This window comes from Pongo abelii, chromosome 12 (genome assembly GCF_028885655.2).
Source record: "Pongo abelii isolate AG06213 chromosome 12, NHGRI_mPonAbe1-v2.0_pri, whole genome shotgun sequence".
NCBI classification, from domain to species: Eukaryota; Metazoa; Chordata; class Mammalia; order Primates; family Hominidae; genus Pongo; species Pongo abelii.
In genome coordinates, this window is record NC_071997.2 from 83431129 (window position 1) to 83454311 (window position 23183).

Genomic DNA, 23183 nt, shown 5'->3' on the forward strand with positions numbered 1-23183 from the left:
GGGTTGGTTTTTATGCCCATAGCACGTTGTTTGGATTACTATAGCTTTGTAGTATATTTTTAAGTCCTGTAGTGTGATGCCTTCAGCTTTATTCTTTTTGCTCAGGGTTGCTGAATATGTATATTCTGCAGCTGTTGGATGAAACGTTATGTAAACGTCTGTTAAGTCCATTTGGCCTGAATTGCAATTTAAATTTAATGTTCATAATGTTGATTTTCTGTTCAGATGATCTCTCCAGTGCTGACAGTGGGGCATTGAAGTCCCCAACTATTACTGTATTAGAGGCTATCTCTTCCTTTAGGATTAATAACATTTGCTTTATACATCTGAGTGCTACAGGTTTGGAGATAAATATATATATATATATTTATATATTTATATATATAACTATATATATTTTATATATATAACTATATATTTATATAGAGTTATATATATTATAGATATATGTATTTATTTATATATATCTAAATATATATATATTTAGAATCATATCCTCTTGCTGAATTGATCCCTTTATCATTATATAATGTCCCTTTTTGTCTCTTTTTACAGTTTTTGACCCATAGTCTCCTTTATCTGATATAATTATAGTAGCTACTCCTGGTCACTTTTGATTTCCTTTTGCTCAGAATCACTTTTCTCCAACCCTTCACTTTCAGTTGATATTTGTCTTTACAGGTGGGGTGTGCTTCATATCAGCAGCATATACTTAGATGCTCACAGCAGCTATGGGGGCAGGGTCCCAGACTTATGGTCTTGCATACCTGTTATGGCACCTGGGTCTTGAGGTGCAAGTTTGCTCTCCTTGGCATGATTAGATGTAGGTTTCCCACAAAGCCAAGATTTGTGACTCTGAGGCACCCCCTAGCAGCTTGGGTTCAAGGTGCCACGTTGTAGTGGTGATTATGCCCCTGAGGAGCAGGGTACTGTACTACCCTGGCCCCTCAGAAGAGGGAGTAATCTGGAGGTATGGGCATGGGGAGAAGGGTATGGATGCAGTTTGAGAACCTGAGCCAAATAGACCCAGTGGCATCTCCCAGGAGATGAGGCACTTTGCAGTAGTGACCATAGACCCTGGAATGGTGGGGCTTAGCAGCATTCTAGACTCTTTGTAGCCATGTGTAGCAACAGCAAGTATCCCAGAATGGCAAAGGACAGCTCTAGTTTGGGCCAGGGGGGGAGTGGGTACATCGATGACTGCACTCCCCAGGGACAGAAGTATCTCAGAAGCCCAGAATAGGGAACTAGTCTGGCTCCAGGGAAGCAAGGTACTAGAGGTATTTGGCATATAGGGTGGAGTATTTCAGTTCAGCCACTTCTCTCTTGCCTGGGCGGCAGGATACTATATCAGCTCAGCCTTGGAATATGCAGCTGTTCAGCTTGGCCAGGGCATTGACTTCCCAGGGGCAATGTGCCACTTCAGCTCAGGCCTGTGGGAAGTGACTGTTCTAGGCAGCCCAGGCCCCATTTCCCTGGAATGCAGAGGGTCACATCAGCTTAGGTACTGGGGTGTGTGACTGACCACCCTGGCTGGTCAAGGCATCATTTCCTGGGATGCAGGGCACAGTTTCAACTTAGGCACTGGAGAGGCATGACTTCTCTGAGTGGTCAAGGTAATGTTTCCTGAGTTTGTTTTTTTTTTTCCTTTCGATAATACCTAGTGGGATCATATGGTAGTTGTATTTGCAGTCTTTTGAATAACCTTTTTATACTGTTCTCCATAGTGGCTTTACTGTTTATAGTCCCACGAACAATGTGTAAAGGTACCTTTTTCTCTACATCCTCACCAGTATTTTTTTTTCATTTAATAACCATCCCAACTGGTATGAGATGATACCTCATTATGGTTTGATTTGCATTTCTCTGATGATTAGTGATGTGGAGCATTTTTCCATATATGTGTTGGCCATTTATATGGCCATCAGAAATATCTGTTCAGATCACTTGCTTACATTTTAATCAAATTTTTTTGATATTTTTTGTTTGAGTTTCTTATATATTCTGGATATTAATGGCCCGTCAAATGAGTACTTGGCAAACATATTCCCCCATTTTGTGGTTGTCTTTTCACTATATTGATTGTTTCATTGGCTCTGCAGCTTTTTGGTTTGTTATAATCCCCTTTATTTTTTATTTTGTTTCCTGTGCTTTTGATGTCTTATTCATAAAATCTTTTCCCAAACCAATGTCCTCAAGCACTTCCTTCGTGTTTTCTTCTTGCAGTTTTATCATTTTTGGACTTAACATTTAGGAATTTGATCCATGTTGAGTTGATTTTTGTATAGAATGAGAGGTGAAAGGGGGCATCTATTAGGTTGATACAAAAGTAATTGCAGTTTTTGCCATTACTTTCAAATAGTAAAAACCACAGTTACCTTTGCACCAGCCTAATAGTATCAGTCTTCTACATGTGGATATCCAGTTTTCCCAGCATCATTTAAGAAACCGTCCTTTCTCCAGTGAATGTACTTGGCACCTTTGTCAAAAATCAGTTGGCTATAGATACGTGCATTAATTTACAGGTTCTCTATTCTGTTCCATTGGTCTATTTGTCTGTTTTTTCCCCCAGTACCATGCTATTTTGGTTACTATAACTTTGTATTATATTTTGAAATCTGGTGGTTTGATGCTGCCAGCTTTGTTCTTTTTTGATTAGGCTTATTTTTGCTATGCAGGATGTTTTGTGGTTCCATACAAATTTAACCTTTTTTTTCTATTTCTGTGAATGACGGCATTGTTGTCGGCTGTTTTATTTTATTATTATTTTTTTAATTTTTAGAGACAAGGTCTTAGTCAGGCAGGAGTGTGATCATGGCTCAGTTATGGCTCACTGCAGCCTCAAACTCCTGGGCTCAAGCAATCTTCCTACCTTAGCCTCCCAAGTAGCTAGTACTACAGGCATGTGCCACCATACTCAGCTATTTTTTTATTTTCTTGCATAGATGGGCATTATGTTGCCTAGGCTGCTCTTGAACTCCTGGACTCAAGTGATCATTCTGCCCCAATCACCCAAAGTGATGGAGTTACAAGTATGGGCCACTGTGCCTAGAAATGCATTGGTATTTTGATATTAATTGCATTGAATCTTTAGATTGCTTTAGTTAGGAAGATCATTTTAACAATATTGATTATTAACATCCATGAGCTTGGGATGTTTTTCCATTGGTTTGTATCCTTTTCAATTTATCTCATTAGTGTTTTGTGGTTTTCCCTGTAGAGGCCTTTTTTTACCTGAGTTAAATTTATTCCTAGGGTTTTGTTTTGTTTTGTAGTTTTTGTAAATGGAATGGCCTTCTTGATTTTTTTTTTTTCAGGTAGAGTTTATTGCTGGTGGATAGAAATGCTACTGATTTTTGTTGGTTGATTTTGTATCTTTCAACTTTACTGAATTTGTTTAACAGTTCTTAAAGTTTTTTTTAGGTGGGGGGAGGGTGTTGAGACAGAGTCTTACTCTGTCACCAAGCTGGAGTGCAGTGGTGCGATCTCTGCTCACTGCAAGCTCTGCCTCCCGGTTCCAGCAATTCCCCTGCCTCAGCCTCCCGAGTAGCTGGGACTACAGGCATGCACCACCATGCCTGGCTAATTTTTTGTATTTTAGTAGAGACAGGGTTTCACCATGTTGGCCAGGATGTTCTCAATCTTCTGACCTCATGATCCACCTGCCTCAGCCTCCCAGTGTGCTGGGATTACAGGCATGAGCCACTGCACCTGTCCAGTTTTTCTATATATAATATGTCATTTAAAAACAGGGACAATTTGACTTCCTCTTTTCAAATTTGCATGCCCTTCATTTCTTCCTCTTGCATAATTGCTCTGGTTTGAGCTTTCAATACTATGTTATATAAGAGTGGTGATGGTGGGAATTATTGTAACATTCCAGTTCTTAGAGAAAAAGCTTTCAGCTTTTCCTCAATCCATATGATATTAGCTGAAGGTTTGTCATATATGGCCTTTATTGTGTTGAGGTATTTTCCTTCTATACCTAATTTATTGAGAGTTTTTATCATGAAAGCATGTTGAATTTTACCAAATGCTTTTTCTGTATTTATTGACATGGTCATATGAATTTTGTCCTTCATTCTGTTGCTTTAATGTATCACGCTTACTAATTTGCATATGTTAAAACATTCTTGCATTTCTCAGACAAATCCCACTTAATTCTCATGTATTATCTCTTTGATGTCTTATTGGTTTTGGATTGCTAGTATTTTGTTGTGGATTTCTGCATCTATCTTCATCAGGGATATTGGCCTATGTTTTCTTGTTTTTGCTATGCCCTTGTCTGGTATCTGAGCAATGCTGGCCTATGAGAATGAGTTAGAAAGAGTTTCTTCTGCTTCAATTTTTAGAATAGTTTGAGAAGAATTGGTGTTAATTATTTTTCAAAGGTTCTGTAGAATTCAGCAGTGAAGCCATCTGGTCCTGGGCTTTTCTTTGTTGAGAGATTTTCAATTACCTGTTCAAACTTGTCACTTATTATTGTTCTATTCAGATTTTCTATTTATTCTTGGTTCAATCTTGGTGGGTTGTGTTTGTCTAGGACTTTATCCAGGTTTTCAAATGTATTGGTGTATACTTGTTCATAGCAATCTTTAATGATCCTTTGTATTTTTTAGTAACCATTGTAATGTTACTACTACTGCTACTGTCATTGTGTACGTTTTTCATTTCTGATTTTATTTATTTGGGTATTCTCCCTTTTTTTCTTAGTCTAGCTAATGGTTTGTTCATTTGGCTTATCATTTCAGAAAAGCAACTTTTTATTTCATTGATCTCTTGTGTTATTATTTTAGTGTTAATTTCATTTATTTCTGCTCTGATATTTATTATTTTTGTCTTCTACTAATTTTTGGTTTGGTTTGTTCTTCCTTTTTTAGTTCCTTGAGCTGCATTGTTAATTGGTTTATTTGAGGCCAGGAAATCTTTCTTGTTTTTTCATATAGGGGTTTACTGATATAAACTTGCCTCTTAATTCTGCTTTTGCTCTGTCCCATAGGTTTTGGTATTTTGTGTTTTCATTTTCATTTAAGAAAGATTTCAATTTTATTCTTAATTTCCTCTTTACCCATTGATCATTCAGAAATGTGCTGTTTAACTTCCATGTAGTGTATGCTTTCAAATGTTTCTCTTGTTATTGATTTCTAGGTTTATTCCATTATGGTATTATAAGGTACTTGATAAAATTTTGATATTTTTTAAAATTTTTTGAGACTTGTTTATTGTCCTAACAGAAACAATATGGCCAATTCTGAAAAGTATTTCATTTGCTGATCATGAGAATTTGTATCCTGCAGCTGGTGGATGAAATGTTCTGTAAGTGTCTGTTTGGTCTGTGGTGCAGTTTAAATCCAATGTTTCTTTGTTAATTTTCACTCTAAACAATCTGTCTAATGCTGAGAGTAGGGTGTTGAAGTCTCCAACTACTAATGTATTGTGGTCTATCTCTCCCTTTAAGTCTAATAATATTTGCTTTTGATATCTGTGTGCTCTGGTGTTGGATATATATATATACATATATATATATGTATATTCCAATTGTAATGATTTCTTGCTAAATTGATCCCTTTATTATTTTATAATGTTAATTTGTGTCTCTTTTTACATCTTTTAACTTAAGTCTGTTTTTCTGATGTAAGTATAGCTATTCCTGCTCACTTTAGGGTTTTCTTTATAAGGATTATCTTTTTTCAATCCCTTCACTTTCAGTCTGTGTCTTTATAGGTAAAGCACGTTTCTTGTAGGCAGCATATATTTGGGTCTTTTTAAAAAATCTATTTCACCAGTCTATGTTTTAAATGGGAAATTTAATCTATTTACATTCAAGATTATTATTAATAGGTGAGGACTTACTCTTGCAATTAATTGTTATCTCCTTGTTTTGTATATCCTTTGTTTCTTACTTCCTCTCTTATTTTTAATTATTGCAATTAGGTGGTTTTCTGTAGTGATAGGCTTGATTCCTTTCTCTTTGTCCTTTGTGTATTAAGGCTAACAGTGAGTTTTAGAGTTTTGCATGTTGTCATGATGTTGGTTTCAATCTTTTTACTTCCAGATGTAATACTCCTTTGAGCATTTCTTGTTTGGCAGGTCTAGTTGTGATCAATTCCCTTATTTTTTTCTTGTCCATGAAATGTTTTATTTCTCCTTCATGTCTGAAATGTAGCTTTGCTGGGTATAGTATTCTTGTCTTGCAGCTTTTTTCTTTTAGTACTTTGAATATATCATCCTATTCTCCCCTGGCCTGTAATGTTTGTGCTAAGAAATCTACTCTTCATCCAATGTGGATTTTTTAATATGTGACTTGAGGCTTTTCTCTTCCTGTTTTTAGAAGTTTGCCTTTTTCTTTGACTTTTGACCATTTGACTGTAATGTGCCTTGGAAAGAACTTTTGGGGTTGACTCTATTTGGGTTTTTTTTTTTTTTTTTTGAGCTTCCTGGATCTGGATGTTCATCTCTCTCCCAAGACTTGGGAAATCTTCAGCTATTATTTTATTAAATATGCTTTCTATGCCTTTTCCTTTCTCTTCTCCTTCTGAAATTCCTATAATATGAATGTTTATTTGGTTAACTATGCCTCATAGATTCTGTAGACTTTCTTATTTTTTATTATTTATTTATTGTGCCTGTGTTCTTTCAAAAGACCTGTCTTCAAGTTCAGGTATTTTTCCTTCTGCATGGTCAATCTGTTGTTGAAGCTCTCAGCTGTTTCCTTTTATATTTTATTAATTGACTTTTTAAGCTGTAGGATTTCTGTTTGGCTCTTTTTTTGGGATATCTCTTTGCCACATTTCTCATTCAAGTTATGAGTTGTTTTCCTGATTTGATTAAATTGCCTATCTGTATTCTCTTGTATCTCACTGAGTTTCCTTAATTATTATTTTCAATTCTTTTTCTGGCATTTTATATATTTCTTTACAATTAGGGTCTGTGACTGAAGAGTCACTGTGTTCCTTTAAGGTGTCATGTTTCCTTGCTTTTTATCTTTGATGTATCCCTACATTGATTTTTATGCATCTGGTCACAGTCACCTGTTCCAATTTTATGAAGTAGGTTTCATAAGAAAAGACATTCATTTGGATGAGTCTTGGGTGTTGTTTTCATGAGGTGCTTTGACTTTGGTTCTAGGTGGATACAATAGTGTAGTATCTGTGTCATTTCTTTTTCTGTAATCCATGCTAGTAATGTTTGAGAGTGTCTCAGCAGCCTAAGCTGAGAGAGTCTGCAGTTGTTGTGCTGTGGCTTTACTAGGGGTGGGCTTGCTAGACTGTCTGTCAGGTCACAGGTACATGTGTGCATACAGTGGGTTGGCCAACTCAGGGTCTGGCTCACTGGGTTTGGGGCCATGTGGCTATTACTCTGATTAGAGGCATGGGTGCATGGTTGCTCCACTGGCTTGAGAGTGTGTCTCCCTGGGGCTATCTCTCAGGCCCAGATGTAGGCACATAGCTACTTGGCTGGCTTGGGGGTATGTCTGCTTGGGGTGGCCCACAGGGATGTTTTGCAGGCCTTGGACATGGTTGGATGGCCTACTGGTTGATGTGGGTTCGTGTGTCTTCTTTGGGTGGATTCTGGGGCTGTTTCTTAGATTCAGGATGTGGGTGCAAGGCTGCTTAGCCAGCTTGGAGGCATGTCTGCCAGCAGCAACCTGTGGGCTATTTCTTAGGCCAAGACATGGGCACACAGCTAGTAGGTTGGCCTGGGGGCATACCTGCTGGGGTCCACCCACAGAGCTACATTCATCACCTTTTTCATCCTCCCAGTTGCACAGGAGATAGGTAACATCATTAGTGCTATGTTATAGATAAGAAAACAGGCTTAAATAGATCAAATTCTCTGTCCAAGGTAACACAATGGGTAAGCAATAGAAAAAGATATTGCAGAATAGAATGTACCTCACTTACATGGAACTAGACTAGTCTGTGGAGATGCTGAGTTCACACATCTTTATTTTCTTCTCTCTTTAGATCTGTCTCTATGTTGTACAAGTGTTTCAGCTTCTCTAATACTCACCTCCCTAATCTGGAAAATGTTAATACTAAGGTCTATGTCATAGGGTTGTCAAGGCCCTTAATACTCAATCTCAGTATCTTGCATAACATGGGCATTTGATGAGTTTATTTCTTACTCCCATCCTCTTGTTAAAATGATTGAGAAAAAATTCCCCAACGCTTGCTGCTGATTCTTCCTCATTTATTAGCCCAATTTAACCCAGCCTCCTCTACTTCTATCAGAAGTCAACAGGGAAAGGACCGTTTTCTTTGTTGTTGTTGTTTTTTAAGAACCGGGAATAGAAGTTTCTCCATTAGAAATGAAATGGCCACTGTTCACACCTTAGCTTTTATCTGCATCACTATCTCAAACCTCCCTATTCTTCATTGCTTTGAGACTTTGTGGGGGAAAAAAGAAATCATTAAGCTCTCTGCAACATGAAGTGGCTTTACAAAGTGCACTGTAAACTGTTTACATTGTCTTTAATTACTTCAGAGCCATATGTCAGCTTGGTATAAAGTGTGAAGATTACATTGAATAGGGTGGGGGGAGTAGGTGACAATGTGGTGATTTATGGTAACCAGCAAAATTATGTATGGAAATGAGTTCAATTTAAAAACACATCTATGTGTTATTATAACACTGGAGGTGGGGGGAAAGCTAGTTTCTAACAAAATATCTTTGGAAATAGGAGCATGATGAATATGTAAATGAGACCAATCAACATCAGCTGAGATATGGTATATGCAGATGAGGCGGCAAAAAGCCAAAATGTGAAATAGCTCCCAAACCATAAATATGAACCACATAAAATTCATTTGAAATATTCATGATAACATAAGGACAAAAAATATAATCAAGTGATTTATTTGCATATAGAAATGAGAACACTAGTCTGACACTCCAGCCTCCACCCCCAGATCACTGGGGAAAGAAAAGTTAACTTAACAGAGGGACTTTTAGAGAAAGAGATTTATTGAATGAGAATTGTTGCAAGCACATTAAAAAAGTTGAGGATCCTCCCAATTCTCAATTCTTCAGGCTCACTCAGCACAGATAAAAGGAAAGGAAGTAAATCAGGTAACTAAAACTGTAACTGCAACAGTGATAGAAAATTTGGGTTCCACTCAGCTTTGCCCTTCAGAGCACCTCCTTGTTACATGACTTAAGTTCCTTCCTAACCCAACCTTCTGTGATTCTGAGAGTTAATGGGCAAAGCAGCCTTGAGTCCCGCTTACTCAAAGCAAAAAGGAGAGGCTGATGATTCTACTGGCTCCTGGCAAAAAATGAAAGGCCAGTGTTAGACTGGTTAGATCTCTGAATGGGAAGAGGGGATTTGAGTCTCTGGGAATAACAAGGAAATGACATTGAGTGGTTCTCTTCTTAGACTGCACTTTAGAATCCCCTGGAGAACTTTAAAAATAATGTACACACCCAAATATCACTTCCAGAGATTTCTATTCCATTTGTCCAGGACGAGGTCTAAGAATTAATCATTTTTTAAAGCTCCCTTGATGATTCTAATGTACATCTAGAGTTGAAAGCCACTGAGGTAGATGATAGTTTAGTCAGAATCCAATTTGTACAAAGAACATTCATGAGCATGTAAAGTGTATCTACATGTTGTAGCTAGAGAAGAATAAAACAAAGAGGAGGTTGGCAGGACATAAGATCAAAGAGGAAGCTGGGAGTGAGGTCATATAGTACCTGATAGACCATGGGGACATATTTGGGTGTCATATTTAGTGTAATTGGGATTAAATGGGGTGTTTTGAGCAACAAAGTGACATAATCTGATTTGTATTTGTTAAAAATTGTCCATACACACAAATTTGGTTAGCTAATATTTTGTTTAAAATGTTTTATCTATATTTGTAGCAATATTAGTCTGTATATTTATTTTCTTGACGTTTCTTTGTTTGATTTTGTTCTACCTGTATTATAAAATGAGTTGGGAAATGTTCTCTCATCATCGATATCCCAAAAGATTTGTTTTCTAGAATTCAATAGGGAAAGAATAGTTTTTTCCCACAAATGATGCTGAATCAACTTTGTATCCATATTAGAAAAACAATAAATCCCAACCCTTATCTCAGGTTATGCACAAAATTTAACTTTAAGTGGATAATTGACTTAAATTAAAAACTAAAATTTTAAAACTATTAGGAGAAAATATTTTACAATCACGGGATAGGCAAAGATTCCTTAAGTAGAACACATTAAGCATAAAATAAAAGTGTTATTTTGGACTTCATTAAAAGAAAAAACTTCTGCTTTTCAAAAGACAATAAAAAAAGTAAAAAAAGACACTATCAAGAAAATGACAACCAAACCACATAATGAGAGAAAATATTTGCAATACATATATCTGAAAAAGGACTTGTATCAAGAACGTATCTTTCTATATATAAAGAAGTAAAAAATAAGTAGACACACAATCTAATTTAAAATGGGCAAAATATCTGAACAGATACTTCACAAAAAAAGATACACAAATGGGCAATAAGCATACGAAAAGATGCTCATCATTAGTCATTAGCAAAATGCAATTTAAAACCATAATGAAATACTATTACATACCCATTAAAATGGCCAAAATTAAAAGCTGATAATACTAGGTTACTGGTGAGGCTGTGGAGCAACTGGAACTCTCCTACATCTTTGGTGAGAATTTCAAATTGTACAACCTCTTTGGTAAACAGTTTGTCAGTTTCTTATATTGACCCAAGAGAAATAAATACATGCATTTCTACACACAGACTGCAAGAATGTTCATAACAGATTTATTCATAATAGCCCCAAACAGAAAATCACTGAAATGTCCATCAGCAGGCCAATGGGTAAACAAATGGTATGATATCCACACAATTTAATACTAAGCAGTAATAAAAAAGAACACACTGCTAATATGTAAAACAACATGGATAAATCTCTCAAAATCATTATAGTAAGCAAAGAAGCCAGACACAGAAGGTATACCATATGACTCTATTTATATGAAACTCAAAAAAGAAGAAAATCTAATCTATGGTAACAGAAAGATTAGTTGCCTGGTTCCCAGGGTGGTGATAGGGATTGTCTGGGAAGGCAGACAAGGAAACTTTTTTAACGTGGTGAAGATATTTTATATCTTGATTCTGGTAGTAGTAACAGATGGAAGAGTTAAAATGAATGCATTTTATTATTTGTCAAATTATACTTCAACAAAGTTGATTTTTAAAATCAGCAATTATTCCACATCTATTCTGGGACAGGTGTTTTAAATACTACATCTCAGTTAATCCACACTTTATAGAGAGGGATACTGACATTCACAAAAGGTAAGAAATCAAGCAACATCAGAGGATCCTTATGTGGTGAAGCTAGGATTTAAACCCAAGGTAGTCTGGTCCTTTCTGCTACACAAGGCTTCTTTTAGTTGGAATCTACCATTTTCCCACATGTTCCTACTAAAGTAAAAGAGGGATTGATGGGAAAATTAAAGCTATTAGCTTCCTTTGGTGACATTTATTATTAGAGGAGAGGATGTCTGTGCCTAAGCCCTTGGAACTGCCACAAACCAGAAGCTAGAGTCATTCTCTACTCCTATAGTCACAGAGTGAAGGAAACCTCTTCTTGGAGCTATTTTGCTTTCAAGTTTCAGCTTGCAAACTCATTTCTGAGTAAAGCTCCTGCTAAGAGTAGCTTTAGTACAAGGGTTTGCAAACTGAGCTGGCTGTTAAGTTGCAAATTAACTTAGCCATCAGTTGGGAAATGTAAGATTTGGGCCAATTAAGCTATTACTATTGACCAAGGTCAAACGTGAGTTAGTGTCTTGAAGGTGAAAATCCTTATGTCATTTTCTGTTCTCCATAAATATTCTGAAAATAACTATTTTTGTTATATTTATTGCTTCAACCAAGAACACAAGAAGCTATTTTCTTGTCACTTTTTGGGTTGATGTGGTTTTAGTGTTTCCATTAAGCCTCCCTATTTTTAACTTGCTAGGTGTGTCCTTAAAATAAACTCTACAGTATCTAAGAACTGCCCAGATCAGAAAGGGAATAATTTATTAGCTTTGTATTTATATGTTTGGATTTTTTGCTTCTTTCTTTTATTTGGGTTTAGTTTATATATATATATATATATAAGAGTAGGGGCTATATGAGTCTGATAAAGAAAGCAGAGTTCTTGAGATCTGTAATTTTATAGATGTCCCCAACCCTATACTCATAATAACTCTTCACACCTCAGTCACTTATGCTTTATCCATGAGGTTAGAGTGGGATTTCCTTGGCTGAAAGGGATTACAAGGAAGAAAATACAGGAAGAATACAGGCAAGAGGCCCACTGTGAGCTAATAAGCTTATAGTAATAAAGATGTATGTCATAGATGCTCTCTTGCTTGGGAGAGCACAGATATGCCCTCATTTACATCTTTCATCTCTAATATCCCCCACCCTCTTGGTCATTTGATACTCCAAGCATTCGTGGTCCTGATGACTTCTGCTTGGTACCTCTCATTCAGCAACTAAGACTTCCAGATGCTAAGATATGACGGAGGTTACTCAAGGCATTTCTGATTTGCTATTAAACACAATCTTCTTCCATTTTCTAATCAACAGCCAAGTGAGGTCATCTTATCTATCTTTTACAACTTCTGCTTCAGCCACACTTTCCCTTTGGACTCTCCTTGACAAAGCAAGCTGTGTGTGAGACCTTCCAGTGAATTATATTTGTCAGTGCTCAGAGATATACCAGAAAATGAACTGGCCTTTTTTTTTTTCCGCCTTGCCGGTAACTCAATGTTTTTGTCTATCCAGTGAAGATACAATTAAAGCAGCATAATACTCGAGTTAAAAATATCCTTGTGGCTCTGCTCTGGGGATTTTTCTAGCTTTTTTTTTTTAATAGATGGTGTTAAAATAAAAAGAAGCAATTTAAAGGTGAGCTGCAATCAATGCACAAACTATTTATTTTTATTTCCTCATTTAGCCCGTGCCCATCACAACCACATCCATCTGGGCTGTTTATGACTTAATAAGATGCCTTAAACAGTAAAAGATTCAAATAGAATATGGACCCACTTGCCCGTCCACCTTCCAACAAATAAATTACCTGAATCTTACACTTCATAAACCTCCCCTGCAGTGCTCAGATTCACCCTGGCCAGCCTACACAGCAATCAAATGACCAAAGATGTGTTTTTATATATAACCATTCCAGAAGTTAAGCAGGCAGAGAGGAAAAGTACAGGAGCTAGTGGTAAATGCCAGAGGAGCCTAAATGAATGAAGCAGAAGTTAGCCATCCCAGTGGGTCTGAGATTCTGAGAGAGTCTGGGCAGAGAGATAGCAAATGTTTATGCCAAATGTTTTATAAACATGTAATTTGCACTTGGATGTGAGCATGCTTTGAAAAGTTAAAAGTGAGTGCAAATGCAAGGTATGAATAATAAGGACAGCATGTTTGCTCTGTTTCCCATTCAAAGTGTCTCAGCTTGACTACACACTGACTACTAATCCTGCCCTTTCCCTCTTCCCGTATTCCTCCAAAGCACCTAACACAGGGTTAGGCACACTGGAATGATAATGGCAGGTGACGTTTATTAATTTGTAGTCTCTACCTCTTGATTCCTTTCCCAACTTTTCAGAGCCCCACTTTTTTTTCTATAAGAAAACCACTTTTTATTTATTTTACTTTTTTTTTAATCATCCTCAACTTTTTCTTTCCAGTCTTGAGGTATGATTGACATATAAAAATTGTATCTATTTAAGCTGTACAGGCTGGCCACAATGGCTCACACCTGTAATCCCAGCATTTTGGGAGGCTGTGACTGGCAGATCACTTGAGGTCAGGAGTTCGAGACCAGCCTGGCCAACATGATGAAAGCCCGTCTCTACTAAAAATTCAGAAAAAAATAAAATAGCTGGGTACGGTGGTGGGCACCTGTAAACCCAGCTACTTGGGAGGCTGAGGCAGGAGACTCACTTGAACCTGGGAGGCGGAGTTTGCTGTGAGCTGAGATTGTGCCATTGCACTCCAGCCTGGACAACAAAGCAAGACTCCATCTCAAAAAGTAATAATAAATAAGCTGTACAACCTGAAGTTTTGATATATGTACATATTTGTGAAATGACAGTACAATCAAGCTAATAAAATGCCCATCACCTCATGTTTCTTAAGTCAAGCTCTCAGGTTTTTAAATCTTGTTCGTAATTCTTCTTTCCCAGTAAGGATAACAGCATCTGAAGAACTTATTGACACCAAAAGTCTAAGGAATTTGTAAACTGGCTCCTCCAACCCAATTTGCCTTTTGTAAAAATCATGAAGTGGGTAATGCCCAATCCAAAGGATTGAATTGCTAATGGTGGGATTTTAGTCAGGGTGGAACATATGCTTAAGGACATCCGCTTTAATACATGAAAAACCATATCCTGGCTGACTTACTCGTTTGGACCACAAAGTCTGTGTGTACATACACTTAAATTTGAGAGCAGGATGATCGTGCTGTAAGCACACTGACATTAGTGCTTTAGAGATCCTATCTTTTGAGGATGGACTCCTCACTCTCTGACCAGGTGGAAAACTCAGATTATTTTTTTTCTTTACTGAATGTTGAAAATTGAGGTGTCAGTCGTCACATATTTGTTTAAAATATACTCCTTTTATACCTTCCCTTAAATTTCCTTTTCTGCTTCTCTCCACATGTACGTATAACCTCTCAGTCCAACCAAGTTAAGACAGTTGAGATGTAACTTTTCATTTAGTAAAGCAGACATTTGACTTGGGAGAAAAAGGGTGGTGGTTTACTGCAGCACCAAGTCCCAAAACAACAACAAAAAAATCCTACATATAGAGTAAGTTCCATGCTAACTTTAAGGATGTAAGGCCAAATCTGAGATCACTGGTTGAGGCTTTTTAAAAGGAGGAGATTTATAGACTTCAGTCAAATACTCGAGACAAGTGCAGGCTGATGAATGACACCAGCTAATTAATTTATCAAGTAATTTATCAAGGTTCACAGAGTAAAAGACTGTGACTTCCATCAGTCCCTGTATGTCTGTGGGATGAAGCTTGTGGAGCTAATGAGCTTCCTTGGGCTGAGTACACCTCCTTCTGACTCACAAATATGCTGTTGTGTTTGTTCTGTTCTACTTGGAAGCAACTATAAGAGAGACCAAGCCAACTAAGAGAAGCGTAATCCATCCACCAATCAATGATTCAACAAATTCTTCTTGAGCTACAAAATGTGTGCTAATTAGATGAGGACATGATTTGATGAAACTTACCTGGTAGTCACTGATAGATGCTGTGAGCAATAAAGATGAAGATACACAGTCCCCGCACTCAAGGAGTTCTCATATTGCTTAACAACAACAGTAATCACAGCTGCCATTTGTTGTGTGATTATTTTGCCAGAAACTGAGCTAAGCTACTTTATATGCATTGTCTTATCTGATCATAAGAATCTTATTATCATTCTAATTTTATAGCAAGAAGGTTGAAGCCAAAGTGATTATGTGACTTGCCCATCAGCACACAGTTGATAAGTGATGAAGCCAGGATTTAAACCCAGGCATTCTTACTCCAAAGCTCATGCATTAATCTACTATTATGAGATATTTATGAATGTAAAAGTGTAGCCCAGATAATATAAGATGTAGGACAATGATAACCTTGCTCCCTAATGGAGAGAAGTAGGACATAGATAAACACAAATTCAGAGTTATCATCCATTTAATTTGTAGTAGTAGTATGAATATCTTCGTGTGGCTATCCCATTTTATAATTTCAAAATGCCTCAAATACCTGTTAGCTCATTAATCTCCCACACCAACCTTTAAGTAGCAGCTGGGACAAGTATTTGTGCCTATCTCACAGGTGAGGAAATGAAGCTCAGAAAAATTTGGTAACTGGCCTGAGATCAACATCTAGGAAGTCATGTAGATGAGTTTTCTCTGACACCACATCCTGTGTACTTTCTCCATATAATGTTTTGTTTTGTGCCATGTTGCCTGTCATCTATTAAAAGAAATTAGATCTTGAGAGTCTTATAGTCATGTCAGTACAAAATAGTAAGTGTGTCCAAGTCTGAAGAAAACAATAACCCTTAAATTTCTGCCAAGTATGTAACCTTCATATGCACATGTTTTTGCTCAACATTTCTCATACTTCCCACTCAGCCTTCAGCACTTGGCACTGGGGAATAAAAGGATGTTTTAGAAGTGGATGGATGTATAATCCAAGCAGTAAAAATCCAAGTGCAAAGCCGGCCTTTTCCATGCCAAAGAGAAAATGCTCCAATAAGGCGTATCCATTAATAAAAATTGACCCAAGCTGTCCCAGCAAAACATTTTTTTTAAAGAAAATTTCCTAAGTCAACTAGACTTATTGGCTTTCTTTGTTCTTGTTTCCGCCTACCTCTGTCTGCCTTCCCTTGAAATTAACATTCTAGTGACATGTAGATTCAACCAGAACCTCTTAGCCAAGATTTCATCTCTGCAAGAGAGGATTTTTCTTTTAGTTAAATTCAATGAGCATTTCATGAGTTCCTGTTCAATGTCTCCTACATAAAGCATTTCAAAATTTAATGTGCATACAAATCACTGGGGATCTAACTACTGTGGAGAGTCTGATTGAGTAGGTCTGGGTGGACCTAAGATTCTACTGCCTAAACCAGCTCTCAGGTGAAGCCGATGCTCCCGGTCTATGAAATACAATTCCTGTATTGGGACCTGTGTGGTAGAGAATACAAGAGAAGTGGCACACAGCCTCTGCTTCAGTGTAGTTGTTGATAAAATACACAGGAAACAATTAGAGAAAAGCACAGAACAAACACATAATTCATTGCTATTAGCCAAATGATAGATTATGGGGAAAAAAACACTTTTCATATTCCCTTTGTCATTGTCAGATCACATTTAATTGTTAAAATGGTCCTCAGTTTTTAGTACAATTAGTCACTTATAAAAGTACTGTTGCAGTTTCTAAAAGCCCCTCTCTTGGTGCTCTGGAAACACAGCTGGACACTGAAAAATGCAATTCACATACAACTGTTTCAGGAGCCCATTGTATGGTTCATCTGGGCTAATTGAGCCTGAGCACTCCCTCTTGTGACAGAAAAACTGTATCTCAGGGAAGAAGCACAAGTCTAAATACAGCCATTATGTCCTGGCAGTCTGAGGTGGGCAAAAGTCAGAGGGAAAGTGCAGGGCAAGGTAGCACATAAGGTTTCTTCTAGATCAAACACAGCTAAAATTGTGAGTGAAGTGGGTTGGGGGAGGTGAGATGAAAGCAGGCAGTAAGAGTGCTTCGCGGCAGAGGGGGGATCAGAAAGACTTTCTTTGCTCCTTTCCCCTCCAGCCAAGGCCCAGTAGCATTTCTGCACACCTGATGGAGCCCACAGGAAACCTAGAGCAGAATGAAATCTACGCTGGTCTGCATGAGTTCCAAAGGAGGAATGCTGCAGAGCTAATCACTGGACTGAGATTGCCATTTAATGCCCTTCCTCCACAAGCCATTCATCAAGTTTATAGCAGCAACAAGAGTTCATTACCATGTTCCCGTTTTGCACATTCTTGAACAAGGTTATGCCTCTAATTTTAAGTGTGGTGTATGAAAGAAAAGAGGGAATGTGGGAGGGCGAGAGGGTTCCTGGAGGAAACAGTAATAAACAAAATAGGTGCTCCTCACCAACTGAAAATGTGAGTTTCCCCCAGCTGTTTATGACTTTATATAATCAGAAAAAAACAGCATATCACTTATATTCTCATATTCATTCTTACTAGTAGCTCCTAAGCTGTTTTTATCAATCTAGCTATCCATTCATCGCTGCCAGTCTTCCATATTAGGAGCTGAAAGAACAGACACGATTTGGTTCTAACCCCCAAGAAATTTATAATGTAGTTACAGAAATTGGAATTCATGTAAAACAGAGTATAAACCAGAATATAAGCAACCCCTATATGTTGCTGTCCAGATCTTTGGTGCCAAAGCAGTTGAAAGAGGTAGGAGTTAGATCTATGTCAGGCAGAGAAGCAAGAGAAGGTTTTATGGAGACAGTAGGATTTCCATTATCAAAGAAGAGAGGGGACAGTGTTCTGAGTGGCAGATACTAATGAAACAGATTCAAAGTCATAATGGGAATCTGAGGTCTTCTTAAAGAGGTTGCAGGCTCCCACAATCCGTGTTATTTTGATCCCATTATGCACAGTGTGCTCCCACTGAGCTCTGAACGTTCAAACAGGAATAGAAGAAAAGAAGCTGCTTCATGCACTGGGATAACTGTATCTGAATTCATAGGAATATTTGGTTTTTTTATGCCCCGCCCATGATTCTCTAGGCAAGATGCTAGGAATGTGTCCATCAATGTCCTGATAGTGCAGTAGTCAGTGTAGAATAGACAGATTCAAATTACATCTAAAACTGCTTAGTGTCATTGACTTAGGAGAGCCATTGTCAAGTGAGGTCTCCAAAGAATAGACATAACTTAGGTTTGGCTCATGGGAACCAGAGAAATGAGAGATTTATATGTGCCCATTTATCTCAGCCTAATTACATAGTCAAATCAGGGTACATGTAAAATTCTCTTTAGGGCTATTATTAATTTTTCAGTTTCTATGTTTTTATGGGTTGTATTCGCTGAGTAAATAATAAATGTGCACACCACTACCCCACCCCCTACCCTGCCGACCCCAGTCAGAAGCACACATAGGAGAAGTGGCAAACCATACCTAGGATAGTTTAGTGCAACCAGAGCTCTTAGCTCTAAGAAGTGCTTCTCCTTGCAGAGGATACAGTAAAATTTCTCAGTCCTTCCTTAAACTTGGAAAGGAATGAAGCCATAAAGGGAAAGAGTCTGCTCCTATTGAAAAAACAACAGTGTTTTCCTGATGTCCCCTAGAGGAAGTCAAGTGAATGATGGCTATTCTCAAGCTTGGTTTTCTCATTTGTAGAAATCTTGGATGGTCCTGGTATGCTTCTTCCAATGCCATAGGATCTGCTATATTCTTCCTTTTTTCATAAGCTGTTGTCAACGTTAGGCATAAAAAAATAGACGGTGCCTGGTCAGTAAGTTTATGGGTGACATACACTATAGCTAGTCTCTGCCCCTTAGCAATCCTCTATTTATATGAAAATGGAAAGGTTTGACTGAACCAAATATGCCACATCTTCAGGCCTTCCTCATTAACCTCTGTCTCTCTGGCACTAACCTCCTCCTGTCCCTGGAGTCTAGGAATGACAAACCTCATAGATACATTTGGCTCTTTAGAGCTGACTATGAACCATTTGAAGTCATAAAAAAAGGAAATTGCTGCTCCAGTGTTCACTAATGAGTGATTAAAAGCAAAACTATGTCCTGTGAAAGAATTCAAAAGATTTAGTAATATATAAACCCATGTGGACGTTCTGTGATCATCCTATATAGAGGAGAAAATGTTAATGGCAATGACTTCTTCAACTCTTTATTAAGGAAATTGAATTTTGACTCCCAACTTTGTCAAATTATTTTCCCTGCCCCTTGTGAGACTTATCCCATTGCCCTGATGATCCTGTTTTTAGGATGTTGTGTTTCTCTGCTCTTGTTCTATCATTCCTTCTTTAGCATGCAAAAATCTTCTCCTTCCCCCATTGTTATCTAGTCTGGTTTGGTTCTCATTTCAAATAATCCTTAATGACTGGGGTGGCAGACCAGCCACAGGTTTAATGCCCCAGAACTAAGTCACTGGGGGAAAAAAAAAATTGGAAGGTAAGTTTTCAAAAGCATCTCTGGACTCTATAGTATGCAATATGATATGGGAGAATGTGTACTTTCCTTGTCTATGCCCCTAGAAATATTTCTAAAATGAATGGCTATGTACCTAGTGGGCAGGTTGTAATCACGGCTCACTGTAGCCCCAACCTCCCCGGGCTTAGGTAATCCACCCACCTCAGCCTCTCAAGTACCTGGGACTACAGGCACACACCACCACACACAACTAGTTTTTGTATTTCTTATAAACACGGTCCCACCATGTTGCCAGGCTGGTCTCAAACTCCTAGGCTCAAGCAATCCGCCTGCCTTGGCCTCCCAACATGCTAAGATAAAAGGCATGAGCCATTGTGCCCAGCCTGGTTAAGGTAGTTTAGGCTACTATCATTGCACCATTTCTTCAGTGTGCTTTTTTTTTTTTTTTTTTTTTTTCCACTTCTTTAAATGTCTGATGCTGAGAAAGGAAGGAAGTTCCCTAAGGCTGAGAGAATCTGTCTTCTTCCTTTCAGGTAAGGCTATCAAGGGGATAATCTCAAGAAAATAATGCATTGCCTGGTATAGATCTCCTCGGATTCCCATCCAATTCCAGAATTGAAAGACCCAAGACCTATCTTGGGCCTTCCTCAGAATAATCTAAAAATAGTAAAATAAAATCCTCTAGGACCATCAATCAACATGAAGACTAAAATAATTCTTCATGCAGCTTGGAAATCTTATAATAGATATGCACATATCTGGAAAGAAGACAGGGTCTCAGTCCTGCCCATCCTAATTACAATTTCCATTTTCTAGTATAATTCATGATTTCTGCATGGCAGGAGGAGCTCCCTGACATGTCACCCTCAGAAGCTAGGCTAAGCAAAAAAGCTTGCTGCCTCTTTTCAGAAACAGCAAAGGTGTGTTCATTGTAGCATGTAAACATTTTATACTGAGTGAGTTCCATTTCTATCCATACTCATCACAAATGAGCACCACCAAAATACTGAAATACATATTCACGGTGTGCCACCCAAATGCACTGTATGAAAAAAATCAGAACTAAGCATGAGGCACAGATCCATTTCATTTAATTAGAGTTTCAAAGAAGCCTAAAGAAAAAGGTCTGTGTCTCCCTAAGTGTTCTGTTTCTGCATGTGTATAGCTGTCTTGCATTGTCAGGTAGTTTGAAGAGAAAATAATTCCAAATGCAAAGCCTTTAAACTCTGAATGTTTAGCTCAGGTAATATCATAGACTGACAATGAAAGAAACCATCTATCCCATTCCTATTCCAAATCTCATACCAGTGTCCACTTTTCCTTTCTAGTAAATCAATCAATGCTTCTGTATTGATCAATTCTGGAGCCCCGATTTAAGGCCATGTCAGGAAATCCTGCACTGCTCTCAGCACATCCCCTTGAGTATGCTCACTCCTTATTTCGATTCTCTTCTGTTTTATTTTACAGCCCCTTTTATCATCTTTTCCCAGTCCAATCATTAAACTTTGTTTGCTGTTATTCATCTTCAAGGACCCTCCCTGCTGCCAGGTCAGACTCCCCATGGCCCCACATCCATGCTATTCTTTTCCTTATCTTCTTATCTCTACTCATGCTATTGCCTTGCCTGCACTGTACCATACCTCTCTCCACATAGACAACCATTTCACATTTATTCCTTCCTACTTTCAACACATATTTACTGAGCACCTACTGTGTACTAGATGCTACAGACAACCTTGACAAAACAGACAGAGTCCCTTGCCTTCATATGGTTTAGATTCTTGGAACAGGAGACAGATAAATTAACAATAGACCTTTTTAAAAAATTGAGTAACATATAGAAATTAAGATGATAAGTTCTGGAGGTGGTCAGGGAGAAAGATTAGAGCAGGGTTAGAAGGATAGGGAGGTATGCTTCTAAGAAAGCCCACTCCCCAGGTCTGAGGTACACAGTCTACAAGACAGAAGTCCATGCTGGTCTAACTATCTCACAATATCTCCATGGCCACTTCTGAAACACTTTATGAGGCCTTTTTCTAAAATAAACCTGATTGCAATTGAATAGGAAAAAGAAAGTAGACATCAAATTTGATTTTCAAGTAGCGCAGCAAACTCCAGTATATACATTGTTTCACAGAACACCTCTATGTATTCACTGTATGCCTTCCTTTGATAACCTATAGACTCTCCAAGCTGTGGATCCAGGAATGCTGCCTCTTTTGGAAATGCTTCAGATTTTATTTTTCACAATTAAGATAGGACTTTTTTATGATTATGAAAGTAATACATGCCTGCTATAGAAAAAAAACCCACCAATGTAGAAAGTTATAAAGAACAAAAATTTTACATAATTCCACCATAAGATATCCATGGCTAATATTTTGATGAACAGCTTTCCACAACTTTTTCTCTACTTACACATAAAACAAAATTATATTACACATGCTCTTTTATAACCAACTTTTTTCACTTAACTATAGACCTGCAAAATATTTTAGAGGAAACTGATGGCCATTAAAATATTTAAAAAGACGAGGAAGAATTCAGAGATCAAGGAAAGCAGAACTCACGCATGACTGTGACAAGTGGAAAGGATTCAGCTACCTGTTTGGAAAAATGTAGAAGTCTGCAAGGAACATGTCACCTCTAGTCTAAGCCGAAAGCCTTGCTGAATAAAAATTAAAAAATCACCAAGAAGACACTTTGATGAGAAAAGTAAATTTTTGTTAATCGTTTTGGAAAGATAACAAGAAAGTGGAGCACTGTTGACCTTTGTATGCTGCTCTGTGCCCTCCTCCACGAAGGCTGAGTCTAGACAGTGCAGCAGGTGGAGACTTCTCTGAAAGGGACTCTGTGATATGTTGTCATTACAGTCCATGGATGTCGAATATCATTAGAGAGAAATCAATGTCAGAGACATCACATCTTCAGATTACAAGCTTGGTAACACAAGAAAAAGAAAGACCCTGGGCTTCTTCAAAAACTGACCAGAAAACAAAAGATGTAAGAGGGTCCCTAGAGGGACCTGCAACCTGGTTTCCCAGAGAAAAAGAATCTATTGAGTGCAGCAACATGCATAATTGTACTTGCTGCAACAAAATAACTGGTAAAAAAAAAAAAAAAAAAAAGTCATTCTGAGTCTATGGATGTGTGAAAACCGTACTTTAGATTTAGTTAGGACATGTACAAGGCCTCATGGAAATAGAGATATTTTTTGAAGTCTCAGAAGACATACTCGTCCAGCACATATGCACACATGTTCACAAATACACGTACAATAAAATCTTTCCCGTTAGGGTTTGAAATGTTATCATTACAATTTCTTTAGCCTTTCTTTTCTCCTTCTCTATTGTTCTGGAAGTTACATGTTCTATTCATATTATGTTATAGTTACTTTATAATTCTTAAAAATATATTTATGAAGTCTCAAAATTAATCAGTGTCACTTTGTTCTATTTGAACAACATGAGAGCTTTAGAATG

At 37.7% G+C, this 23183-nt stretch overlaps 1 protein-coding gene and 1 long non-coding RNA gene across 2 annotated transcripts in view; both read left to right on the top strand.

Moving 5' to 3' along the window:
• FSHR (follicle stimulating hormone receptor) overlaps positions 1–23183 on the top strand; it is a 202438-nt gene that overhangs the window by 95605 nt on the left and 83650 nt on the right. The window lies entirely within an intron of this gene.
• LOC129057706 (uncharacterized) lies at positions 1118–23003 on the top strand. Its single transcript, XR_008522426.1, has 3 exons — positions 1118–1616; positions 21169–21249; positions 22182–23003. It is a non-coding gene; the product is annotated as an uncharacterized LOC129057706 (long non-coding RNA).